The sequence below is a fragment of the Lepidochelys kempii genome, chromosome 11, assembly GCF_965140265.1.
Source record: "Lepidochelys kempii isolate rLepKem1 chromosome 11, rLepKem1.hap2, whole genome shotgun sequence".
Taxonomy (NCBI): domain Eukaryota; kingdom Metazoa; phylum Chordata; order Testudines; family Cheloniidae; genus Lepidochelys; species Lepidochelys kempii.
Window position 1 is genome coordinate 12,117,979 of NC_133266.1, and position 12,090 is coordinate 12,130,068.

At 40.4% G+C, this 12,090-nt stretch overlaps 1 protein-coding gene across 10 annotated transcripts in view; it reads left to right on the top strand.

Annotated features, from left to right (window-relative positions):
- KALRN (kalirin RhoGEF kinase) overlaps positions 1–12,090 on the top strand; it is a 780,132-nt gene that overhangs the window by 413,517 nt on the left and 354,525 nt on the right. The window lies entirely within an intron of this gene.

Here is a 12,090-nt window from a genome sequence, read left to right on the forward strand (position 1 = left end):
TTTCCCCTTGGGAATATGACAGAAGCTCAGAAGCATTGCTTCCGCTGATTGTGCAGCATCCCCCTCTGTGAGAAGCTATAGAATGGTGTTAATTGCAGGTGGATTTTTTTTTTAATGTGTCAGTTTCTGAGGGGGTAATATGATGTAAAGCAGCCACCTCTGGGTTTCTCCTACTCCAGCCAGCCACTTCTCTCCTCAAGACAGCGTCTTCCATTCATGTGGAGAGGCACCATCTCAAGAGGAAAGGGATGATGCCTCACAGGCTCTGCTTTCCTGTCTTCAATCTTACTAGCAACTTCATTTTGTCGGGTATTTGCTTTCCTTTCCTCGCTTACGTACGTTTCAATGAAGTTAATAGTTAATGAAGCTAATAGTCCCTGTGGAACATTTGTTAGTATTACATCACAAGAACTCATCTCTGTGTCCTAGGGATGACAACTGAGGGCACCCCACAGTTTTATGTTTTAGGGGAGATAATGGTAATATAATTCATTTTGAATGAATAAGTAGAAAGAACGCGTCCACCAGTAAGGTTTAGAGAAGGCTGGAGAAATATCAAAGATCATAATTATGGGTCTAATCCTCAGCTGGTGTTTAATTAGTATAGCTCCACTGACTTAGTTCCACCTCCAAAAATTGTCAGCCAGCCAGTTTTGTAATACCGAAGTACATCAGGGCAGATCTCCAGCTGGTGTAAATGAAGTACTTCCCCTGACTTCAATGATTTGGCCCCGTATATTTAAATATAGAAAAGGATGATTGGCTGACTTTTTCTTTGAGATGGAACTAAGAACTGATCTTTAGCAATACTGGATCCAGTATTGGTAAGCCTATTATTTTCTAATTAAATAGGCAGAAGTCATGTGGATTGCTAGGTAATTGTTTGTCACTGACTCTGAGCAGCTGTATTTTGTGCTTTTTAACACAGAGATTGGGTGTTTATTTTTTCTGGGTTTCAGTGTTTGTTTTAAAGCAGGTTATGGCTCTTTTTTAAAAGGAGAAATTGATGTTTTACCAGTATTTTAATATAATTATTTCCTTGAATTATATCAGCCCCTTCCGAAGGTCTAGACTGCTAATGTCACAAATGGGTGCACAGAGTGCTGAACAAAGAACAGTCATATTGCAGAGATGGCTAATTTAAATGTAGGTGGCTAATTAAAATTCTGTATAGGATATTAAGGAACAAATCAGTTAATTTTTGTGAGGTATTCCAGTACTTTGATTGTGAGTGCCATGGAAGTGCCCACGAATAAATAGGGCAGGAGTAGGGAACATGACTGTTTAGAACATTAACCTTTTACCTTTGGATCAGTGCCAGATTCTCAAAGGTATTTAGGCACCTAAATTCCATTGATTTCTGGTCACTAGAGAAAATGAGGTTGTCAAGGTTCCTTCCCCACTCTGAACTCTAGGGTACAGATGTGGGGACCTGCATGAAAGACCCCCTAAGCTTGTTCTTACCGGCTTAGGCTAAAAGCTTCCCCAAGGTACAAACTTTGCCTTGTCCTTGAACCCTATGCTGCCACCACCAAGTGTGTTAAACAAAGAACAGGGAAAGAGCCCACTTGGAGATGTCTTCCCCCAAAATATTCCCCCAAGCCCTACACCCCCTTTCCTGGGGAAGGCTTGATAAAAATCCTCACCAACTTGCACAGGTGAACACAGACCCAAACCCCTGGATCTTAAGAACAATGAAAAATCAATCAGGTTCTTAAAAGAAGAATTTTAATTGAAGAAAAAGTAAGAGAATCACCTCTGTAAAATCAGGATGGTAAATACCTTACAGGGTAATCAGATTCAAAACATAGAGAATCCCTCTAGGCAAAACTTAAGTTACAAAAAGACACAAAAACAGGAATATACATTCCATTCAGCACAGCTATTTTACCAGCCATTAAACAAAAGGAAATCTAACGTATTTCTAGCTAGATTACTTACTAACTAACAGTTGTAAGGCTGCATTCCTGATCTGTTCCCAGCAAAAGCATCACACAGACAGACCCTTCCCGCGCCCCCCCCCCCCACACTCTAGCTTTGAAAGTATCTTGTCCCCTCATTGGTCATTTTGGTCAGGTGCCAGCGAGGTTATCTTAGCTTCTTAACCCTTTACAAGTGAAAGGTTTCTGCCTGTGGCCAGGAGGGATTTTATAGCACTGTATACAGAAAGGTGGTTACCCTTTCCTTTATTTTTATAACAGAGATAAATCCCTACTGAAACCAATTGTCTGTTCATTAATGGTCCACTTGTCTACATTAGCTTGTGCTATTTGTAACTCACTTTCATGAGAACTAAATTTGCTCACAAATTGGCAACTGCATCTGGGTGTGGTAGAGGGGAAGCTTGCACTGCTTCAGCCTGTGCTACCCCTGTTCTGTTGGATAGAGGACTTCAGTCTCCAAAGCTGCCATTGGGGTACCTCTGATGAACACTGGGGGCTCAGTCCTGCCCCATATGAGTTTTGCTATTGATTTTAATGGGAGATGGTTCAGGATCTGTATTCAGTGGACCAAATTCTGAACCGATTTATCCTGGTGTAAATCTTCAACAAGTAAATGAAAATACTCCTGTTTTAAACCATTGTAAATTAGATCAGAATCTGGTTCACTGCCTCTTTTAAAATAAAACAAAAGGTTGGAAACAAAATAAAAATGCTCTTAGTTATTACCCTTTGATAAAGACAATCAGTAAGATTAGCTTAGTTTTGTTTTTGGTTCTATTCTAAGTCATTAATAAAGGCAGGAAAAGCCAGAGGATAAATTCCTTTGTGTTTAGATGTATTTTCTCAACTAGACCTTTACTTGACATTACCCTGCTGTGGCAAAACCAGGGATAGATGAGAAAAGAAATCTATTTCCAGCAAAGGTCTTCCATACAACAAAAGGAACTTTATTTTAATTAAATTGGACTTGGATTGCATTATTGGTCATTAAACAGGATTAGGATTTATTAAACCTCCTTGATTTTTTTTTTCTGTTCTGTTTCTTAATTGTTCTGTCTTCATTGGTACCATCAGTAACATCATATCCCCCTCAGGGCCTGATGTTTGGCTATAGATCTAGCTGCCTGTCCCAACTTATACAGGGCCAGGCTGCCACCTAGAGACCCTCCCTTTCTCTTTCTACCTCCCCCAGAGGACAGTGGCTTCTAGGAGTGGCCCCCCTCCAAAAAAACCACACAAACTTTGAGCCTTGTGTTACATACACACAAACACATACTTTTTGTAGTTCCCAATCCCTTGTACTTTAAGATGATGAAGTATTTATCTTCTGGCAAAAGATTTCACAAGCTGTTTGTTGCATCTGTAAAGTTCAACCCAACCAGTCAGTATTGTTATCTCGGGTTGTGTAAATTTTGAAAGGCTTTGACAGAACAGATCAAGTGTTGCCACTGTTAAGCAAAATAAAACATTTATAATAAACATTGAATGCAAAATACCGAGGAAAATATATTCTGGAACAAGAACCACTGAGCTAGTGTATTATGTGTCAAAGTTACAAAAAGTGCAGGTATCAAAGGAAGAATTTTTTAAGTATTTTAAATACACAAGGTCTTGGAATTACCCAAATATTAGGAAAAACAGTTTACAGAAAGGGATTTTGTTTAGAAAATAAAGTTTGATCTTTGTGACTGGGGATGGTGAAGATCTTACAAAAATAGAAAATCAAAGGCCCAGATTCATCCCTAAAACTTGTGGAGTTACACTGGAGCTGTAGTTGGCTTAAAATATTTGTAGAGCAAGCACTAAAGTCTACATTATGGACCAAATTATGCTTTCTGAACCTAAATCAGTAAGGTATTTAATCACATGCCTAACTTAAATATGTGAGTTGTCCCATTGAAGCCAATGAGGGTAGTGATGTGCTTAAAGTTAGGCACGTGCTTAAATACCTGGTTGAATCGGGACCTCACTCACGACATGTTAGAATCCTCTGCACGCCACTGAAGTTGTTCTGGGATTATTCCACCCCCAGTGGAGTTGCTACTGGATTAATTCAACCACAATTGAATTACTCCAGATTTTCACCTTTGTACCTGAGATCTAAGATCTGGATCTTTATTTTTTTTAATGTAAAATTGTGTCATTTATTTTCAATTTGAAGGTAGCCTGGTTCTAGAATCACTGTAGCAGTGTCTCTTGTAATTGGCAAAGATTAATGATTAAGCCCCAAACCAGATGATTGCCACAGACAAGTCGCTTCCTCAGTGGGTCATTCCATTTAGGAGAAACTAAACATTGTTAAATGTAGGTCATTGTCAAATGCGAAGCTAGATTACCCCATCATTATTGACAAAACACTGTGCATCTAATTCCTGCTTTTAAAAATCAACAGATTACCCATCTCTTCTGCTTTATCTAGGGTGACAGTGGAGCTCTCTGAATCTGATTGTGTGTCGGTGGCTCCTATGCCCTTCTCAAGTCTTTTTCCTTTTAGCTTCACATATTTGTGTCTGAGATGCGGAGCCTGAGTCAGAGCTCTGCTCGCTTACCACAGGACTCAGTTTGGCCCTAATATCAAGGATAAATATGATAGATCTATTTCTCCTTCCATTTTATTATTGACTAAAAAGGATAGTCAATATCCCTTTGTTTGATTACATTTCTGGTTTGTTCCGAAAAATTCTCAAGAGACCAAATGACTGAACTTAGCCATATTTATTGTCTAAAGACAAAGCAGTACACTACAAAAAGGAGATATACACACCCTCATTCCAGGAAATGAATTGTCACCGTATATTCACCTTACACAGAAGGTGTGCCTCAAAGATATGCATTTCAGCTAGTAGTATTTATAGTATGATTTTACAAGTTACAAAACTCTTTACATGTCACTAAAATCCAGCCCACCAATTCATAACTGTTCCTTAAATTGTTGTTTTGTTCTGTACTTTTCTTATCTCTGTTTTGGATGCTACACTCCAAACCAGCTGAACACAGAGGTACATCCTATCCTGTGCAAGGACTCCCCATTCCTGTATCTTAGCTTTGACAGACTTCCTATTTTCTAAGGCCAAAGCTGATTTCAGCTTTGCAGAGTATTATGGGATACTTGACATGGGTGAACAGAATTCTGAGAAGAGCTTAATACATTCAGTTAATATAACTTCCCAATGCCATGTATATAATTTATATTATATTGTTGCCATACACACAATACCTGTTCATGTGGTGTATACTATGACTAACATAAATGTATTGGCTAACATTATGTGCCTTGGTGTAAATAAGGAGCAGTCCACTGATATCACTATATTTATACTGCAGTCTGTGAGAGGAGAATCAGGCCCCAAGAATGTTTTCATCCATTCATTGAGTGTAGTTTTGTTTCATTTCATTGGTGACGTGGGTTTGCTGGCTGATCCAAGGCGTTCTGTTCTGTTCAGTGCATAATCAATGCTTGCCAGGAGAGAAAAAAAGAATGTGATTTGTGTAGAAAACAAATGAAAATTATACTCCTTTTTTTCTCCTTTAAAATAAGGGCAATGTTAAAAATCATCTTTTGAGAGTGGTGTCTTCTATTATTTGTGTGTGTGTGTCTCTTCCTTCCTCCCCCTGCCACATTTCTGCCAAAGGGTACAGCTGTCCTCAGAAGTGAGGCTTTTGTATGGTTTATGCTCTCCTGCTGTTAACATCCTAACACTGATTCCTAACAAACAGTGTGTCTGAGCCCTGTTTAATATGAATATTAAATGTATACAGATTAGATTGTGACTCAGAGGCTGCACCCATGAAAGGACACCAGACACCTTTCATGCCTCGCTTATGCTCTTTTGTAGGCCACCTGGGCCCTGAGTCTGGGCATGTAGGGATAAGCAGGGATACCCTCTTATTCCCTTCCATTGTGCAGGTGCTTAGGGAAGGAGCGAGGGAACAAAGGAACCTTGGCTCTACCACTTTCCTTGCTAACCAGAGAAGCTGTGCCAACATGAGTGGCGGGCTGTTGTAAATTGCTGCTGGGATAGACTACTGGGAAATCAGTACCCTAATGTACTACACCACGAGCAAGGAGGAAGCAGGGGAGGCAGCATTCTGACTCCCAGGTGTGTGTATGAATCACAGTGCTTCCTAGGCAGTGCCCCTTACACTCTGCCCGCTACTCAGGCCTGTGCCTAAAGTGAGAATCCAACTAGACTTTCACTAATGCAACAAGTATTTTCTAACAGGCATTCTGAAGTCTGAGTTGAGCCTCCAGGATAACCCAGCAGTCTGTATTGGAAACCTCTGTGGCTTCATAAAATGTGCATCAGCATTGTGGTTCTTTAGTATTATTATTGCAGTAGTATCCACATCTGGATCAGGCACCATTGTGTCAGGTGCTGCACAAACACCTAGTCAGCGAGAGTTCCTGGCCTGAAGAGCTTGATATCTAGATCAAATCTCATAGTAATCCTCACTGGAAAGAGATCATTAAAGAAACATTTTGGGATTAAATAATTACTTCATGTTTCAAATTATGGCCCTGACAGTCTCAGATGAGGTGACCAGTTACAGGATGTTGTCATCATTATTATGATTCATGGCATGTAGTATTTTTCTTAGTGATTTAAAAATATATTTGGAATATGGAGGACAATTATAAAATCAAAAACATAATGGACTAAATGTTCAACTCTGCACTTTTTGACAGCACTCTCAAAATATACAAAAAGTCGTGTGTATTTCAAAGGAATAATTAAATTATTTGAACTAAATCATTGTAATTTTGCTGTTTAGCTATAAACCTGACAAGTATTTTCAGCAACAGAATCAGTCATAAGTACTGTGATCTCAATTTAAAAAATCAGCATTGACCAGTACTTATCTATTGGTGATTCTGGAGTCGTTTCCTTTTCTCGGCATAAGAAAAACTGTGGTCTCTCCAAGACCACAGACAGATAAATGTTTACAAATGCTGATGTTTTTATTTGAGTGATGACCTTTTCAAGGTTGTTCTTGTGGCTAAGTCACAGGACTGGATCTGCTGCAGACTCGGGGCCTTATACTCAGAAGTCTGAGCATCTGCATCTCCTACTGTTTTCAGTTGGAGTGTGAGTGCTCAGCACTGCTGGAAATTAGGCCTCTGATGTATAAACTAAGGCCACTACTCAACTGTCCCATGCCTCAGTTTGCCCCTTTGTACAATGAGCATAATATTTCCTGTACCTCACAGACTTGGTGGTAGGTTTAATCTTGTCATGCTTGTAAGCAGCTGTGAGCTTATCAGATGGAAGGCATTATATATAAGGGTGAAATATTATTTATTAATAATAATAGTAAAGGATGGCCCAGTACTTAGGATGTTAGCCGAGAACTCAGGAGACCTAGGCTCAATTTCCTTCTCTGCCACAGGTTTCTTTTGTGACTTTGGGCAAGTCGCTGAGACCCAGACCCTCAAAAGTATTTAGGTGTCCAACTCCCATTGAAATCATCCAGTCCTCCCTTAATATTAGTATTTATAAATAATACTTTGCCCTTTATATATAATTAGATTGTGACTCAGGCTCCACACCCATATACGGGAGTGAGACATGCCCTCCTTCTGACTCCTCTCTTATGCCATTGTGTAGGCCTAACTGATTTCAGTGGGAGTTAGGTGCCTAAATACCTTTGAGGATCTGGCCTTAGGCTTTCTGTACTTCAGTTCTCCATCTGTAAAATGGGGGATAATTGCACTTCCCTACTTCACAGGGTTGTTGTGAGGATACATATATTAAAGATTGCGAGGCATTTAGGTACGATGGTAAGGGGGCCAGATAAGTACCTTAAATAGATAGACTTTGGTTGATGTAGAACAGGGCCACACAAGTGTGACTGAGCAAGTCATTACGTTTTAAATAGAAATCTTATTTGACTCATTTCTTGTGGCCATTATGGTAGAAATAGGTCTTAAGGAAGAAATTGTATCAGATGCTTCATGAAGGGAAGGTGCCTAGTGAATCTGTTTAGGAGGGCATTCCAGGCACAGAGGCAGCATAGAAAAAAGTATGGAGACAGTTGTGAGGGGAGCAGACAAATAGGCACTGAGGCGTATATCATTAGTGAATGATTAATAGGTTTTAGCTGAACTGTTCACCTTGTTTTGATTTATGAAGCGGACATACAACCTTATTATCCCGAGGTGTGATTTTATCTGATCTCATGAGCTAAGTAGTGTTGGGCCAGGGCAGCACTTAGAGAGGGGACCTCAAAGGAAACCTCCCAATGTTGCAGGAAGTGGTATGGTGATTCAGCAAATGGCACCCTCCCCTGTAAGTTATTATTGAACCAGTGCCACAGCATGGCATTAGGGAGCTCTGTGTTGTGTGGATGAGATGCAAAACCACTGCCGTTACTAGTTATGGATTAAATATCCTATGTCCCTTTTTGTAGCAATACCATGATTTGTATCAGTAGCCAGGCCCTATTAGGTAAAAGTATGTTGCCTACTCGTACTCCCCCTACAGTTCCAAGTGGGTGTGGTATTTTTCATTTCCTATCTTAAATTGTTGTACACTATTGATGTGAGTTGTCTTAAAAAAGGAGGTGTCCCATACCAGAAATAGAAACATTTCAATAGTGATTAAAGCAACCCCTCTGAATACAGTGTGTAAAATGCTTCAGGATGAAAAATGCTATTTATATATAATATATAATGCCGTAAATATGAAAAAGTTGCCCAAAAAATTGAAGCCATTTGTGAGTTTATTGGAAATAACATTTTTACAGTTTACAATTTTCTATTAAAAAAAAGAGACTGTGACCTCATGGGTTGAGATCTTCTAAGTCATGATTTAGCCTTAATCCAATTTTAATAACAAGTTGCAAACCCCTGACAAAAGGGAAGGGGATGTTAATGGAAGTATTAATAGAGTCATAATGACAGCCATGCTAGCAGGCAACCCTCCAATAATTACTATTATTACAAGTTATACGCAAACAAGACATATCATAGAAAAGCTCTTAGCAGGCCAGGTGTTATGTTGCTGTCATATCATTAAAGGAATATGTTAGGTTCTATAATGTAGGCAAATGGGAACAGAGTAGATCATAAAAGAAAAAGCATGGATAGGAATTTTGTTTCCAAAATCCCATGTGCTACTAGTTAATCCACAAAATGACATTTGTGACAACTATACATTGTCTCAGCAGGAGGTAGGGTGCTTCAATACCCACTTTTTTGAAGTGCTTTGAACTCTGTAGATGAAAACTACTATGTAAATTTCTAAATATTATTATTACAGTGTTCTTGCCATCAGTGGAAGAAGAAAGGAAAAATGACAATATATAAAAAACTGCAGCTGTAGAGGATCTCATTATAAAGAGGCATTTAGAATATATAATGGAAGGAAAATCTGAAAGTCCAGGTGTTTTAGATCCTATACAGCTACATCATGAAATGACTCCATTTGCCTGAATAAAAGTCACACCTTCTTCCATTTTTTCATTTTTTCAGTTATCTCAGTTTAATCAGCAACAGCTGCTTTCACCAGAGCCACACTTGCCAAATGGCTTCTACACTCAGCCAGTATCTTCTGTCTTGGGCTCTAGGAATCCCTGCTCATGCATGGAGTGGTATTAAAAAGCCACAGTGGTCTATCTAGACAATGCTGATAAACTTGCCGTTGCAATTTCCCTCCCTACCCCCACGCCTACATGTCTGGGGCCCTGCTAATGTGATGTTCTCTGCTTATGCTCCAGTGACACATCATGTGAAGTATGAAAGTAGGAGCCACTTTGTGCTGGCAGAGCTCTATGGTGATGATAATTTTATCTCTAGGGAAATCAGGGTGGTCTTACCCTTTATCATAATACAGGCGCCAACCTTTCTTAGTTAGCAGGAAACCTCCAGCTACTATTCAGTTCTCCATTGACTTCAATGGGAGCTGAAGGAAAACCCCACCTGCAAACAGTACAGGTCACCTTACTTGACGGATGAGATCCTGAATCCCTGCACACACTGTGACACAGAATCACCAGTGCGGGACACATTCCTTATTTACTTTCTCCATTTCTTACCCCAAGTGGATCTGAACAACCCCTATCTCCCGACTGCTTGCATGACCTAGGAGCTTGAGGGCAGCTGGAGGGAGAGGATCACACAATATATCTTAGACCAGTGGTCTCCAGAGCGGCGTGCGTGAGCAAGACCATCCCTGGGGGTGCATGGCAGGAGGAGTACCGCCGGCACAGCGGCAGCAGCGCTGATTCTTCGGTGGCGTGCCGGTGCGCGATTCAAAAAGTTTGGAGACCCCTGCCTTAGACTTTGCAGACGTGCTACAATCAGCATGAGCCAGGTCCGCGGGGTCCCAGGTTAGCATGAACTGACCCTACTCATGGGACGTCTACATGAGGCATCCAAAATCTTGGCTTTAGTACAAATGATGGTGGCTTAATGGACAGCAGGTTGAGAAACCAAACTAGCATTATTGTGAGAGGCAGGTCCAGACTGACAACAGTGATACAGCTGAACTGTTTTGGAAAGAAAATCCCCCAAACCTTCAGATTATCAGACTTGTGACTTTGCTTTCAGCAGGGTTCAGTTACAGTGGGTAGCTTGAAATCTGAAGTTACTTGAAAAGTTGATACCCATCAGTGTTTTACAGCTTTTAGCTAAGGACCTTAACCTTTCCTTTTTAGATGCCCTGCTAACCCTCTCTCCCCTCCTCCTGAGCAATTTAAATGTATCCTTCCCTCATGTGTTTGGACTTGTTTTAGATTTTGCACGCTGAAGTCTGCTGTCTGTGTGAAGTCAATCATTGCACAACTAGCACTAGGTTTCAGTTTATGCTGGGAGTGTATTGTGGCAGGTTTGGGCCCTTTGGGGTGTCACCTAATGTGCTGGGATGCCACTGAGTCAGCCTGTTCTGCCAACCTGGGTCCCGTTTATCTGGCCTTCCTGGGTTAGGCTCACAAGTCTCTTCCAGCCAAGCACACAGGCAGGACCACACCCAGCTGCACAGAGAGACAGAGATCAGCTCTGGTAACATTCAGCCTTAGGGGCTTGCCCCAACACTCTGGTGCCCACTCCCTTTAAGGGGTACAAACCCAAAGGTTTTATGAAATTCACCCCCTCCCTCAATGTGGAGGGAGATATGCACAACTTCTTCCCCCCCTGCCCCCGGTTAGAAATTACTTAAACTGGGTTATATTATAAACAAGAAATAAGTTTATTAACTACAAAAGGTTAATTTTAAGTGAATATAAGAGATAACAGACAGAACAAAGCAGATTACTGACCAAATAAAGCAAAATACGAAAGCTAAGCTCAATATACTTAAGAAAAATTACAGAAATGTAACTTCTTACTCTAAATATTATTTTAGGCAGGTTGCAAAGTTTCTGTGGTTCAGAGTTCCAGTTATATTTCTTTTCAGATTGTACCCCTGTCTTAGTCTGGACTCCGCCCCTGCCTTCACTTCAGGTGGCTTTAGCAGTCTTTCTTCTTGAGCAGAGAGGACATGAAGAGGAGGAGTCCCATTTGCCTTCCTCCCCACTCTTACATAGGATTTACATAAGGCGGGAATCCTTTGTTCCCCAAATTTGACCCCCTTTCCCTTCCAGTGGAAAACTACAAGAAGTTCTGGGTAATGTTTAGTATGAGGTGACAAGACCACATGACTGTAGTGTCACAGCATCCATGAGTCAGTGGCAGTATGGAGCATCCCAAGGAAGGCCAAACCTTTCCACAGTCCATTGTCCTCGCAGATGGGTCATCAGCCCTGTATGGCTTTTCCATTGTTGTACCTGAAGTGTTAGCAGTGGGCATCACACAAAGTAGCATAGTTGAAATACAGATACACAGTCAATATTCCTAACTTTGGATACAGAAATGATACAGGCATACAAATTGAATAATCGCATTCAGGAAATCATAAGCTTTCCAATAATATCTTACAAGACCCATCTTGCATTAATATATCTCAGTTATGTCGTATTCATATCATAAGCATATTTTCATAAAGAATATGGAGTGAAACATCACATGTATAACAAGTGGAAGATATCAGATGTAAAAGACTTCCCGTTTCCTCCCACCCCTGCAGTTCAGACAGTCTCAAATTAAATTATTCAAAAGCAAACACTCATGCTCTCTCAAATGATCATGTTATTTGTAAGCCATATAAACAGG